Here is a 15,267-nt window from a genome sequence, read left to right as displayed (position 1 = left end):
ATACAACCTAAATAGAAAACAGTTTTTATTTGTTAATCATACTTCAATAAAACTAAAAGAGAGGAAGTCTATTTAAAAAGAAAAACAGACACAGAACTGATACTGATAGAATTACTAGACAAGGCATTAAAAATTATTCTAACTACATACCATACATTCAAGAAGATAGAGAAAAATTAAAGCACGTTATTTAAGATATAGAAGATTACATTTAGAGATAGTGAAATAAATATAAGATCTAGAAATGAAAAATACATGTAAATAAATATACCCAATATACATTGGGTGAAATTAAAATAATTGGGCACTACAAAGAAAAGATGATGAATTTGGAATCACAGCAATAGTAACTCTTCAAAATGAAACACAGAGGAAAAAAGACTGAAAAAGTGAACACATCATTAATTGCTGGGAGACAAATTTAAGTGGTCTGGTATACATGTAATTGGACTCCGAAAAGGAAAAGCATTGGCAGAATAATATTTAAAGAAAGAAATAATGGATGGAACTTTTCTAAATTTGATGAAAATAAACATACAGACACAAGAAGCTCAACGACCAAAGAATAACAGACGAGAAAAAAACCCCACCAAGGCACATCATAATCATGTTGCTTAAAATCAGAAAAAAAGATAAAGTTCTTGAAAGATTCTTTGTTCTTCTCTAAAACAACAGGACTTCCCCTTGGACAGTGCGAGGCAGAGACAATGGAGCAGGATCATTAAAGTACTGAAAGAAAAACAACTGTCAATCTAGAATTCTATATCCATGTACATTCCTATCAAAATCAAGATTTTTCCCTTCACCATTTCTGGAATCAGCCCTGGTTCCTTTTAGTGATAAACTGCATTTGGAAATCAAGATCAGATACTAGATGTACAATTACTATTAGCATATCACTGCCAGTAGGCATATCTGCAGAATAAATATATGGTTTTATATGTATGTAGGAACGTGTGTATATACACACACATATATAAACATTTACATCCATATTAATTTATATGCATATACCTGTATCTAGCCATCATTTATATTTATCTTTCTATATGTATATGTACATCACTCTATATATCTCTATATATCGAAAACCATGAGTTCACACTAACTCCAATTCTGATGCAATGCCACAGGTTTTGTTCTAGTTTTCACCCTTTCCACAATTGTAACTCCTTCTCTGACAGTGAGAAATCTGTGTCACCGACACAGTTGATCATTTTCCTCTCCTCAGGTGTGCCCTTCTCACTCAAGTTGGTCTTTCTTCAGGGACTCCCTTTTACACCTCTCTCAGCCTTAGACATCCATGATCTAAATCATTCCCCTGTGGACACCTTCCTCACCTATTCAGGCTCTAACAACTTATGCCAGGCCACCTGCCCCACTCTTTCCTTTGGCTAGTCGACATTTTCTTTATCCTGCTGTGTTCTAATATGTTCTTCTGGGTAGTCTTCCTTTGCAGGTTTGCCCTCAACTGGTGCTGGTGTCTACACATTTCTCTTGTATATATGCCCTTTTCATCCTGCTTGTATTCTGACAGCCTGAGCTGAGCCATTCCCTGTGTGGACGTCCTCTTCATTCTGCTCGGTTCTGGCAATTTGAACTGGGCTTCCCTTCAACACTGACGTTTCACTTACTCCAGTCAAGCTCCAAAGCACCATGCTGGCCTGAACAACCAAGGATGCCTTCCTGAACCATATTGAGTTACTAAATCTTTTGCTGGGTGACCCTTGAGTAGAGATGCTCTCCTCATCCAGTTCAGGCTATGACCATGAACCAGGTGGCTCAACTATATACCAAACAAATGTATATGAAATTATATTATACAAAAAGAATGCAGCTGTGTATTATTACTCATTAGCAATTTCAAGGGGATTTTTTGAAAGGAAAATATTTAAAATGAGACTATTTCTTCTGAAAGTGAAATTGTCAGTGTTCTTTAAGAATTTATACAATTGGTGTATTTTTCTCAGTGATGGCTTATTAGAAAATGATATACACTGATATGATTTTTGTTTTACCTAACTCAAATGACGTCTTCCGTATATTTTATTCAATCTTTTTCCTGCCCTTGTTTTTCCATAAATTTAAAATTAGCTGATGGTTTACCAAAAGCATTTGGATTTGTCATTTGGTGTATGAAATATTACATAAATTAAAGTTCACTTATCTCCATGTATTATGTCAAGTACTTTGACTATATCTTATTATCCTTTTATAATTTTAATTAGCTAATTAATTCAACAGTTAATTATGGCTACTTTTTAAAATTAACTTGACATTGAACTTCATATAGAGAAAATTGAGTTCTGCCATTGGGGAGATTTCAGAAGCTAACAAATCATTACAGTGTAAAAGGAAAATTGCTATAATGAACATAAAGTTCCAGGCAGCATAAAAGATGGAAGACATAACTCTGGGTAAATTTTAGAAGGATTTCCAGGAAATATAACACTTGAATTATCTTTAATGAGGTTGCAGGATGTTACCATAGAAGGACAGATATGATAATGAGATTGAAGTGGCATAAGCTCTTGTCCTTAGTTGTGAAAGAACTTGAACTTGATACTTTTGGATAACTACATGGTGAGTGGAGCTCAGCATGTACTAAGGATTTGGGAGAAACATGGAGGGGGAAGAAGAAGGGGAAATATGTACCTGAAAACAAGGTTGAGGCCAGCTCAAGTTCCTGGGTGAAAAAAAAATCAATAATAAGCAAACAGAAAAACACAAACTCAAATAGTTCTCTCAAAAAGGGAACTGAAAAATACTTGTTAAGTAGACATATGAACTGGACTTTCTTGGAAAAGCATAACTTCAATTTTTTTATTTTTAAAAGTTTACTCTCACTTCTTAGTCTAGCTGTCTTTACATTTTCATAACAGTCAATTTCAAAAAAGATAAAGTTAGATTATTATGTGGAAGTTTCTTTCTAACTCTTAAATTCTGTGATTCTATATATCACTTTTATTTCTTTTGTTCTCTTTATATTAATAACTTTTGCCTCCAAAATATGATCTTATTTTGTGCATGAACTCCAAGATGTAAGTTTCCATCTTTTCCTCCAGAACCAGTGTCTAGTCATCAATTTTCTCATAGCTGCATGCACCTTAGTATTCCTCAGGCTATAGACGATAGGATTGAGCATGGGTGTGACTACTCCATAGAACAGGGCAATCAGTTTTTCAAAAGCAGAGTCTTTGGACTTTGGCTTCATATACATGAAGAGGATTGCCCCATAGAACATAATCACCGCTGTTACATGGGCTGAGCAGGTGGAAAAGGCCTTTTTGCTCCCTTCTGCTGAATTGATTCTTAGCAAAGTAGAAAGGTTGAAAATGTAGGGATACAAATCAACATTAATGGAGAAAACAAAAATATTACATTACGCAACATTATAGTAATCTCATTCAAGGAAGTATCTGTACAAGGCAGCTTGACAAAGGCCAATATTTCACAAACAAAATGATTAATGACATTTTTTCTTTCCACAGAAAGGCAACAGTACTGCGAGAATAGTTTTTATTAATGAGTTGAGAAAGCCCAATCCCCAGGAGAGAGCTGCCATTTGAATGCAAAGGGCCTTGCTCATGATGATGGGGTATCTCAGAGGGTTGCAGATGGCCACGTAATTGTCATATGTCACCACTGCTGGGAGCACACACTCTGTGGACCCTGTTGTGTAGGACACAGACATCTGAACAACACATCTAGTGGAGATTTTTTTTTTTTTGGATAGGAAGTGTATCAACATCATGGGGATAGAGGAGGATGTGTACCAAATATCTAGGAAGGAAAGATTCCCAAGGAAGAAGTATATGAGTATGTGGAGGTGGGAATCCAAGAGAGTTAGGATGATCAAGGTGCTATTCCCTAGGAGGGTCACCAGGTACGTCACCAAACACATCACAAAAAGGAGCTTTTCAGCTCTAGGGTACTCAGAAAGTCCCTGCAGAATGAACTCATTCTCTGTCCAATTGGTCCTTTCCATTTCTGTTTTCATACCTGGAGTAATTCAGAAGAGAAAATTGGATGTGAGTGTAAGGAGGGCATACAGTATTTTCATATGAAGAGGGGGATGACTGGAGTGGGAGGGGCAACAAGCATGTCAGCACTAGTTAGAGTGGTGGTCACCGCTGTGAGTTTAGCTTTTCAAATTACTCTTCTAGCTCGTGAGGCAGGAGATAATAATAATTATTATTATTATTAGAAGACAAGTAATAATTACATTGGTAGCTTATTAAATATGATCTTCTGTATTCCATTTCCTGAGGTTGTGATGCTCAAGTTCTGGGGCAGGGAAGAACTATTTGCATTTTTAACAAGCATCTGTAATTTCCAATTCAGTTGACCCACAGACCACTTTGAGTCTCATTATTTTGGAGAGACAATGCTTAATCTGTTAAAAAAACAAACATCTATTTATTTGATTTTATACCATGCCCATCATTAACAATATCATTGATTTAGGGTTTTACAATTTACAAATATGTTCACACATATTATTGATTTTATATTCTCTATAATTCTCTAAGATGAATTTCATAGAGGTAAAATATGTATAAAAACACAGTAGGTGAATGAGCTACTATTCCAATGTGCATTTTCTGACTTTAAATCCCCCATTTTTTAAGACTACATGCTTATTTCTCTCCCAAAATTATGCATTTTGTCTAAGGAATGGGCATCAGGCATCGTTTTTTAATAATACCATCCAGGCACTTCTAATGTGCAACTGAGGAAGAGAACCACCCATCTCATGGAGTGCTCCCAAATTTTAGTATGCATATGTATCACCTGGAGAATCTTTGTAAAAGATTCTGAATCAGTGGATCTGAAGTGGTTTATAAGAGCTGCATTATTCCAGTGTTCCCAGATGCTGTTTGTCTACAGAACACATATGAATAGCAACGCCTTTTAGACCATCTCTCTCCGATAAAATTGGAGAGTGCCATTGGTTCTTCCATTGTCTGTAGGATGGTAATTGAACAATAGACAATGCAAAACTGAACATTCTGCTGAGACTTGGAGGTGAGACCCCTGTCAAAGTATATTACAATCAGTTTTGTGTTCTTTAGATTTTAGATATTCGTGTCCAAATAACATACAGAAGAGCCTGCTTTTTATTTCTATCTATATGAAAGTCATTCCTTTTCAAATTGTTTAATTTGCAATTTGGGTCAATATTTTCCAAAAAAAGAGAATTTAAAGTCAGTTCAAGCATCTTAGTGGAGCCAGGAGCAAACAGGTTTACTTTGAAAAAATGTGGAGTAAATATTAGTAGTTAATCTTCTTTATAGTAAGTAAATCAAAGAACATAATTTTGAATATACCTCTCCATTCTCATAGTATTCTACCCAGCCTTAAGGTATTCCTAGAGGGAAAAATGATTGATCCAATGGATGAGTTTCTACTTAGTGTTTTCAAACAATGGCTGTGCTTCTGGTGTAGGATTTGCCATTTCTCTCTGTCATAGTTATTGGTCGACGGCTTCTGCTACTTTCTATGAAACTTCAGCTTACAATGGCGAGACAATTTAATTAGCATAATAGAATATATATATCTGTTGGTTATGGAGATGAGGACTCTCTTCCAAATCAAGCTTCATCCTACTTTGTAGGCATACATTCCAAAGAGAGTAGGAAGAGTTGGGTAGGCCAGGATATACTTCTATTTGGTATTAAGATTTGGAATTTGATTGACTGTAGGGGCACATATCACCCTACTCAATCTGGGAATAACATTCTGATAGAGGCTTTGAAGGAGCGTCAGTTGTCCAGGGTCTCTGATGAAGTTTTTGCAGGGATGATGTGAATCAGGTCAAACTCCTTTTCTTTTCTTTTCTAGGAACATCTCCTAAAAGCTGATTCCTATTTGGAAATTTCTTCCAGAGAATAATTATGATGTGCATTTGGTATTTTAACAGATCTGAGATAGATGCTGCAAAAAAAAATTCAGTTATAAAAATTTATAGCAGAAACCACCAATCTGCTTTAATGCTTTCAAATGGGGAAAAAATGGATAATGGACAGTATAGAGGAAATTATTTTCATTACTCTTGCAATGCTGGTGTAACTTTCAAGGAACAATCAACAAACTCTCTATTAAACAGTGTTGTGCCTGGAATTTTTTTCTCCATTTAAGTTTACTTTCTGTAAATGGATTCCAAGAATCTGGGAATAAGGGAATGAAGATTTTAAGATTCTTCATAGTTTTTAATAAATACTTTCCAGTGTACCTGTATATTGGATAATTCTATAATTACTAGATCTCTGTCATTACTGGATATTATCTTTTAAAACAGTATTTCATTCTTGGCTAATTCTAGGGAAATTGTTAAATAATCACAGCACATTAACTTGATGGGCCATTTTGTACCTATTAACATCGCATTTGTGAGGAATTTGTATTAACATAAGAATGATTTTTAAATTATCTTAAAATGATTAAGTGAAGGCAAAAAAAAATAATAGTTGCCACATTGTTTGCAAAACCAAAAGAATAAAACCTAGGCAGAATAGAAATAATGGAATGAAATATCCAAAACATTAATGATTATCTTAGAGACCTTTTTTCTACTTTTCTGAATTACCCAAATTCTAAAATAACTATGCATAAAGCAAAAACCACAGTAAAAAAAGAGAAAATCCCTGAAGTAGGTGTCCAATTATGTTAGGCAGATTAATTCAGAGTAAGAAATGGGAAAACAATTTAAATAGGAGAGCGATTGTATTAGGTGTCTAGAGACCACACACCGAGGCTGAGTTGTGCTGGTGTGCCTGTGAGTTATCCATAGGAACCCACTATTTCTGATGGACCTAGAACACTTATAATACCTATTCTCAAAAGCTTCCAGGTCACAGTGTTTATTGTTTTCAGGAGGTACACCAAGATAAAGAACTTGAGTTCTTGACTTAATCATATGGTCTCGAAAGAGATTGCAAACCACTGATGCCTAGAACAGAATTGTCACCAGAAGATGAAAGTCTTATTTTTTAACACTCTAAACTGGCCTGAATCCTAGTCATCCTCTAATTCCTGTCTTCCAACTCCTGGCCTTTTATAAGAAATAAATACTCTATGGCTCAATGCTCCGAGACTTCATCTGGGTACTATTTTCATGTTTTAACAGACCTAAGGAAAATCTGTTACTTCTTTACTTAAAAATCACTTTTTATCCAAGCCAGAAGTTAAGCTCTTTAACTTTCTATAGTATTGGGCTTTGTTTTGTTTTATTAACTTAGCTACTTGAAGATCTAATATAAAGTATTTAAAGCACTAAGTACTTAGTACTTAAAGTATTAAGGTTTTTCAATGAAAAACACAAGGCATCTGTTCTCTAAATTCTCACTAGAGGAAATAATCCTATATCCTCTCCAGCTCTTTTAAAAGATCGATTAAGACAATTGATTTGTACAAAGAGCAATCCGCTTGGTTGATAGATTGAAAGATTGATAGATTTTATAAAATCTAATCTTCAATCTACTATGAGGAAAGATGTATTATTTTAGCCCACTATGAGAAGAGTTATTGACAACATGTGTGGTCCTAGTATCCTGCTATGTATTAGGTACTTCATATAATTTTAATCATTTAATCATCAAAATAACCCAAATGTTACTATGAGTTTTTTACCTATAAGAAAATTAATATGAAATTTCAAAGGTTTAAGTACCATTTTCAATATCTTATAGTTGGTAAATACTAGAACTATGATTTAAACCCTTATCTTTATGATTCCTAGACCCCCATTTGTACCACTGTATTACTATGTCTACTAGTTTGTAAAATTTTTCATAAAGCCACAATTGAATATGATGCACTAAACTTTCATCAAGGATTCATATGATAAACATACATGTAAAAATGTGTTTACCTCTTTTGAAAAAACTGGAGACATAGATTGTCTTCCACTTGTGAAGACATTATCCACAATAATGAATTCAAATGAGAAATATGCCCCAAATTCCTTTTGGGTGCAGTTGGAGACTTAAGGTCCAGGGTAGTGTTACCTGATTTATTATATAAATGAGAATATTTTTTTCCCTTGCTTAGCTGCCTGAGGCTCAGACTAACACTCAGTCATAATTACTTCTGCCTACCGTTACATATTTTTTTATTTCTTTTCTTTTTTTTTTGAGGAAGATTAGCCCTGAGCTAACTACTGCCAATCCTCCTCTTTTTGCTGAGGTAGACTGGCCCTGAGCTAACATCCATGCCCATCTTCCTCCACTTTATATGTGGGACGCCTACCACAGCATGGCTTTTGCCAAGCGGTGCCATGTCCACACCCAGGATCCGAACCAGCGAATGCTGCCCAGAAGCTGAACATGTGTACTTCACTGCTGCACCACCGGGCAACCCCGTATTTTTCTATTTCTAATCCAATTTTTACCATAAACACCTTTAATTACAGTTTCTTCAAAACCTTATTTGGCAGAATTTATGTGTGAATTATAAAGAGCTAATCACCATGAGCTCTCTCTCCAGATAATTTTTACCAAAGATTTTGGTGAAACAGATAATTAAATGCATTAGCCATTAGCCTATTGTTTATAAGGGTCTGTTGCATTGCAAACGACTTTCTTTTCCTCATTAGTATCTTTCACGGACTATTTTGGAATTAAAAAAGATTATAATATCCTTGTCTTGGAGATGATACTGGAGTTTTGTATTTCTTCCTTCATATAGAAAAGTATATATACATGCATACGTATTTTTGAAATCCCACCAGCAATGATCACCTCAACTCAAATATCATTATATTTATTGATAGGATGTTTTTCTTCCGAAATAATTTTAATAAAAATTTCTCTCTTTCTCCTACCTCTTGACTGGGTTTTAAAATCATTCACACCATTTCATTCTATTAAGTAATAGAAAAATTCCTAGGAATTTGGATTTCATTTGCATTTTTCAGATGAGACCAGAAGATTCTCAACTGGAAAGATGGTTGCTCCTCCTTCCTAAAAGGAAACATGGGAAAGAACAGACACAATCAGAGAATTTGTCTGTATGTGAATCTTCTTAAGAGGGTTTCAAGAAAATAAAACATACTAAAAATAAAGATCAATGATGCAACTCCAGTTTCCCATGATTTTTCCTAAAGTTGACATTTACTCCAGAGAGAGTCAACCTTTTTGGGAAGTCAAGTTCACACTCATTTTTACAAACTTCTTTGATCCCTAAGGTTGTGAGTCAGAGACTCAGGATTCCCTAGAGATAAAGTCCCTGACTTCTGCACATTCCAAAGACCCAATTATCTTGACTTAAAGAAAACCTTCCCCAGCCATACATTTCTCGGAAATTCATACTTTCACTGAATATGTCTGTAATGTATAGCCTCAACGTAAGTTTGGGCTGGAATCAGAATATGTGTAAAAGTTCTCAGAAATGTTAAACTTTCTCCCCAATTTTTTTCTTTTTATTCCAGAAATAATACCGGATCAATCCTAATAAAATCCTACGTAAGTCATTCCACCTCTTTAGACTATTTTTATGATTCATATTCTTATTAATTCTATACCACACAAAAACCAATTTTTCTTTATACCAATATAATTATAGTATAGTTAATTTTCAAGTAGTATTTGCCGCTTTATATCAATAATTTTCTGTGATTTTTCGTAGTTTTTGTTATATTCCCTTTTAATGTTTGAAGACTGTTTCATTCAATAATTCCATACGGTGGAATCACTATAATCTGGCCTGTGATTTTAATATTATTGGAAATTTTAATTTGTTTCTAATTTTTTGAGAGTTTGTTATAATGACCATTGACATCCACGCATCAGGCTATCTAATCTGCTTTTCCTTCTCCTGGAAATAACTTAAGGTAAATCTCTAGAGATAGGATCATAGAAAGAAAGGATGTGAATGGAGAATTCTTAGTACACATACAAAGCTATTTTTTCAAACTTACTTTATACTGCTAACTGAAGTAAATGCACAAACCATTTTTCATATACTTTCTAGAACTTGAGAAGGTGTTTATTCTTTTTGCATAAAACATGATTTAGTTTTAGTTTTTTATTTCTATGATTGCTAGTTAAATTGAACATTTCCTCTATGTTTATGTATTACTTTTATTTTTTCTTTTGTTGTCCATCCACATCCTTTGCTTACCTCTCACTTGGTATTTTGACAGGTTTCCTCTTGATTTGTATGAACTCTTAATTGATTAACACTTTGCTCTTCAAATTTTCTGCACTTTTCCAACTTATGATTTTTCTACTCATTATAGACATGACATTTTAATTTTCATTGAGGTAAGATTTTCATATGATTCCTGAAAAAATATGAACGGAATTTTTTTCTCTGAATGGATTTTTTTTTGTTTCATCCAAATGATAACTATGTGGTTGTATGTCTCAGACATGCAACAGATTGGTATTTTAAAAGTATTAACTAATTTTTCCAAAATATTTTATTAAAAATGCATCACACTCTTTCCCCCTTATTCATCTGCCAATTATTTACTGAGTACTTGTTACAAGCCAGGGATTATGGTCAACATTGAGATCAACTCGGACATAATTGACAGAAAAATTTATGTTCAAAAATTTTAAAGATAAACATGAGAAGCATTATATTATAGGGCATAAAAATTTGACCTTTATCCATCATTTATATCTTGTAATGATTAACATATATCATAAACAATTTTTCACATATCATCAAATACTCAGGGAACATATGTTTATAATGGCTGTATATTATCCTATTATATTAATGTCTCAAGATTTATTTAATCTATTCTCATATAATGGGCATTCTCATAGAATTAAAGAGATTTGCCACAGTCCTCACCTTTCAATATTGCTTTAGACCCAGCTTGTTTTACTAAAGTACATTCACTGCACAGCACTGAAGATATTTCAGATTAGTAAAGTAGAATTGGAGGCATGATGCTGCCGAGACCAGCTAGGCAGGCAGCTGAAGGAGTGGGCGAAATGAATGTACAGAACACGTCTGTATAATAGACACAACACATTCTATATTATTTAATGGGACAGGGGACCATCAGCCTCCAGGACTGAGGTGACATCCCTCTGATCGCCACGTATTTATTTGCAGGCCAAGAAGTACAAGAACTCATGCCAGCAGGAATATGAAAGTCAAAGCTCAGCGGTTCTAATCTTCCCCCCTTCAATGTACCCGGCCCTACCCAAGGCCATTCTCTGAGGGAGTATCCTGGGAACAAACAATCCGGCAAGTTATGCAGACAGCGTTCTGTTCCTACAAGGGCCCAGCGTTCTTAAGCCCCTTGCCTTCATGTTTGATAAGATACTACTACCTTCTGGCCTTTGATTCCAAAGCACAAACAATCTAACACAGTAATTTATGAGAATTAGCAAGTTGCATATTTCTCAGTCACCCATTTTGTAATTTGTTCTTGCTAAGCTTAAAGCCTTGCAATAATGTTGCTATGCTCTCCTGCAACAGCATGACTCCAATCTAAACAGTTTGACTTTACATCCAGTCTCCTAACCAGTAATATTTTCTTCCCTTGATAAACTAAAAATTCTTGCACACTAAAAGTTCATCTTGCCTAAGTGCATCACACTGAAAATCCAAGACCCAAGGTTAATTGGCAATTTTCTGGTTGGTTAAAACACTTAGTTCCTGGTGATTACTGTCTGTTACATGTCAGTACAGGGCTATCAATGAGTATCTCAGAAGGATGAGGCAACGCTGGGCTGGAGAACAAGTCAACATACTATCCACTCTTATTCACAGCCTTTGCCATAATCATCTTGGACTTGATCATGAAAATTCACTAATTCACCTATATATCCAGTTAACAGCTCTGGAGAAATTCTGAGGTTAAATCCAGTTAGGAAATCTTAGTTGTCTTGCCCTTTAATATTTTTGGATTAATTTTCCTGATTCAGATGCAAATGGACTTTAGGATATTTCTCTCCTGTTTAGTAGGCAGTAAAGGAAATAATGTCTTTATACTCAAGATTTATACTCATATATACTATAAGACTTTATACTCAAGACTATGGTTTGAAAACTAGATCTCACTTAGAGTCTGTATGATCTTAACCTCTATGAGTCTTAGTCTCTTCATTTATAAATTAAGAGTAAGTAGATATACCTTTCAAGATTATTGTGAAGATTTAGTAGGGAATAATTAGATGTGAATATACAGCACAATGCCTTGTATATTATTCTTGCATTCAAATTCTCTATATAGTTCCTTATCCTTATTTTCCTTTTCTTTTTCTTTCTTTCTTTCTTTCTCTCTTGCTTATGAAACCAACTTTCCCATAAAATTTAAGTACAAATCTTTCTCTCCAAAAACTGTTTTTTCTGTATCCAGTAAACTTTAATTTGCTGTCTTGAATTATATGTCATTTCTTAGCAGGTTGCTATTGAAAATATTTTACAAAGACTATGGCACAGCTACCAACCAATCGGAATGAACACTAAATATGAACAACCAGTACAGCTATACCAACGAGTACAAGCTCAGGTCTGGTTGTAAATTTTTGGTTGTAATTTTTTCTTTGCTCGATAAGCAAAGCTGAAACTTAGCTGGCATATGTTACTATGGCCACATTGCTAGTTTACGGCAGGCATTCATTATTTTACTAAGGCACTTGCCATAGAAGTTTTAAATATTTTGAATATGACTGCTACTCATTAGTCATTCAGAAGTGTGTTTTAGTTATCTCAGTTTATGGAGCTTTTTAATTAATTAATTACATTTAATTTAATTGAGAGAATATGGGCTGCTTAATATAATTTCTTTGAAATTTACTGATTCTTGCTTTCAGCCTAACAAAATATATGTGTTTTAGAAGAATGTGTATTTTATAATAGTTAGGTTAAGTTTGTTAATTGTTTTATTCAAATCAAAGACTTCCCACATCCTGGTTTGACTTCAGATATTTCTACATTTCTGGAACTAGATCTCTTCTGTAATGTTGGGGAAATATTAACTCCTTGAAGATTTCTCATGAGGATCCAATAATATGATCTTGATATGTTATTTTGGAAACCATTATGTACCCTTATGGAGATTTTTTTCATTCATTTATTTACTTGCTTATTCATTAATTCAACAAGTTTATAGAAATAGCATACTGTGTGCCAAGCAGAGAGCTTAGGTGGGTGCTAGGTATGCATTGGCAAAGAAAAGAATTTTACTTATGTTTCTTTTTCTCAAGGTCCTAAGTTTATCCCTTCTCGTATGTATCTCAGGGTTTGGTAAGCTAAATGTTTTCATTTTATATGATCATATGATTATTATTATGTCATTTTAGAGTATAATATAGAGATTTTCATAATCTACATTGTAGCCACAAGAAAGCAAATGCAGAAGAAATACAAATGTCTTGCCTAGGACTTTCTGTTATTGAATTGTGTATGGAAATCATAGTCTGGCCAAAAGTATTGCTTATGCTCTATCTGATTCACTACATTTCTTAAGCAGACAACTGCATATTTCATTGCTTTTAAAGATACCTCAAGACAGACTAGAGCCTTGATCAGTGCTATTCATTCACAGAAGTAAAAGCTAAGTGACAGATTCAAACCTCTGAGGAGGGGGCCCTGGTAAGCTACTGGTTCTGGGTTACAGGAAGAAGAAATAAAAACTGAAACTAATACTGGAAGTACTTAGGGAGCTATCATTGTCATGGTGAAGACCCAAAGCTCGGGTGACCATTACAGGAACAAAAAGGAAATAGGGAGGCTCAAGTCCGTTATCTTTATCCAACCTTCCGTTATCTCTCCAGCAACTCTTTCGGATGAATTTAAGAGAAGCCTGCTAACAAAGGAGAAATACTGCTTTCAGTATCCCAATCCTAAGTCATAAACCAGAGCATAGAAAAGAGGATTTGAAGCTAAGAGACAACAGCTTCATAGCATCAAAATTACTCCATAAAAAGTAAGGATGAAAATCTTGTGCCTACTCAAATCATTATGGCCTCTTAAAGTGCATCCAATGCTAATAATGAAAACCAGCCAATGTTTAGTGGACATTTAGTGTGTTCTAGGCACTATTTAGTGCTATGCGTGAATTAACTTATTTAATTTTATGAAGAAACCTTAATTACCTGTTAGCAAGAAAGGAAGATATCATATGCTTACTTTTACAATTTGTCAGTAGCTGTCATCTTTTACTTTAGATTTGTGTTCTATATTTCTATTCTCACTCTCAAAAGTCTGGAAAAAAGGAGTGCTTTCCCCTATTCACATATCTAATTCAATTCCTTCAATGGAAATGGGGCTTCTATTCCTCATTTTGACACTGCTCCACATGGCCACACTCTTCAGACAATAGAGATTATCTCAGTTTTGCCCCATGTTTGTTTTATCCCCCAGTGCCCAAAATCTGGTAGCCCCTCAGGTCATTGAACAACTTGACTCTTTCTCTTTGGACACCTCTTATCCTCTTATTGCAGTTTTTGTCAGTTACCTGTTCTTTCTAGTTCTCCTACTGATTAGGAGCTGTATGGTCCAATGCAGAGAAGAGAAGTCTTCGTTACAACATGACCTCAAAGTCCCAGAGGAATTCTCTGTTATCGTGCCACCTCTATTTATTTAGGTTAAAACTTAGGGTGCATTACTAGGGAACTTTTTCAGTTATCTTAGTCTCATTATGTACCAAATCCAGAAAAGTTATGGTAGCTGGCAAACAAAACTTGTTGGTCTATAATATAATACACATTGCATAAAAAAGAAAAGGTAGTACTTTATTAAGGGAGTTCATATGACAAAATGCCTGCATAGTTTACTTAGAAAGACGTTGTTAGCACAAAATGGTAATTGCATTGCGAGAGATGTCTGTACCAGAGTCCACAAGCCCAGCGACCCAGGATCCAGCTTCCACAGGCATGTGGGCACCTGTGCTCATGTTGATAGTGTATCTCAGTGGGTAGCAGATGGTCACATAGTGGTCAAGTGCCATCATGCCTAGAAGCACACACTCTGTGGCCCCCATGACAAAGGAGAGAAATATTTGCACCATACACCCAGAGAAGGAAACCCTTTTCCTTCCTGTCAGGAAGCTGTCAAGAATTAGTGGGACAGAGGAGCTTGTGTAGCAAATGTCCAGGAAGGAAAGATTACAGAGGAAGAAATGCATGGGTATGTGCAAGTGAGAATCACAATTACTGAGGTGAGGATTATATTTCCCAGCAAGATCATCACATACATACATAAAACTAGCACAAAAAAAACTGTCTGGGGCTTTGGGTGGACAGAAAGCCCAACTAAGGCAAAATCTGTCAACATGGAATCATTGGTCATCTCCAT

At 34.8% G+C, this 15,267-nt stretch overlaps 1 pseudogene; it reads right to left on the bottom strand.

Annotated features, from left to right (window-relative positions):
• Positions 1-1,514: 1,514 nt before the first annotated feature.
• Positions 1,515-15,267, bottom strand: LOC124246305 (olfactory receptor 13C8-like; annotated as a pseudogene).

Source organism: Equus quagga, chromosome 1, assembly GCF_021613505.1.
Source record: "Equus quagga isolate Etosha38 chromosome 1, UCLA_HA_Equagga_1.0, whole genome shotgun sequence".
Lineage (NCBI taxonomy): Eukaryota > Metazoa > Chordata > Mammalia > Perissodactyla > Equidae > Equus > Equus quagga.
The sequence above is the reverse complement of the archived record's forward strand: the minus strand, read 5'-3'. Positions and strand labels throughout refer to the sequence as shown.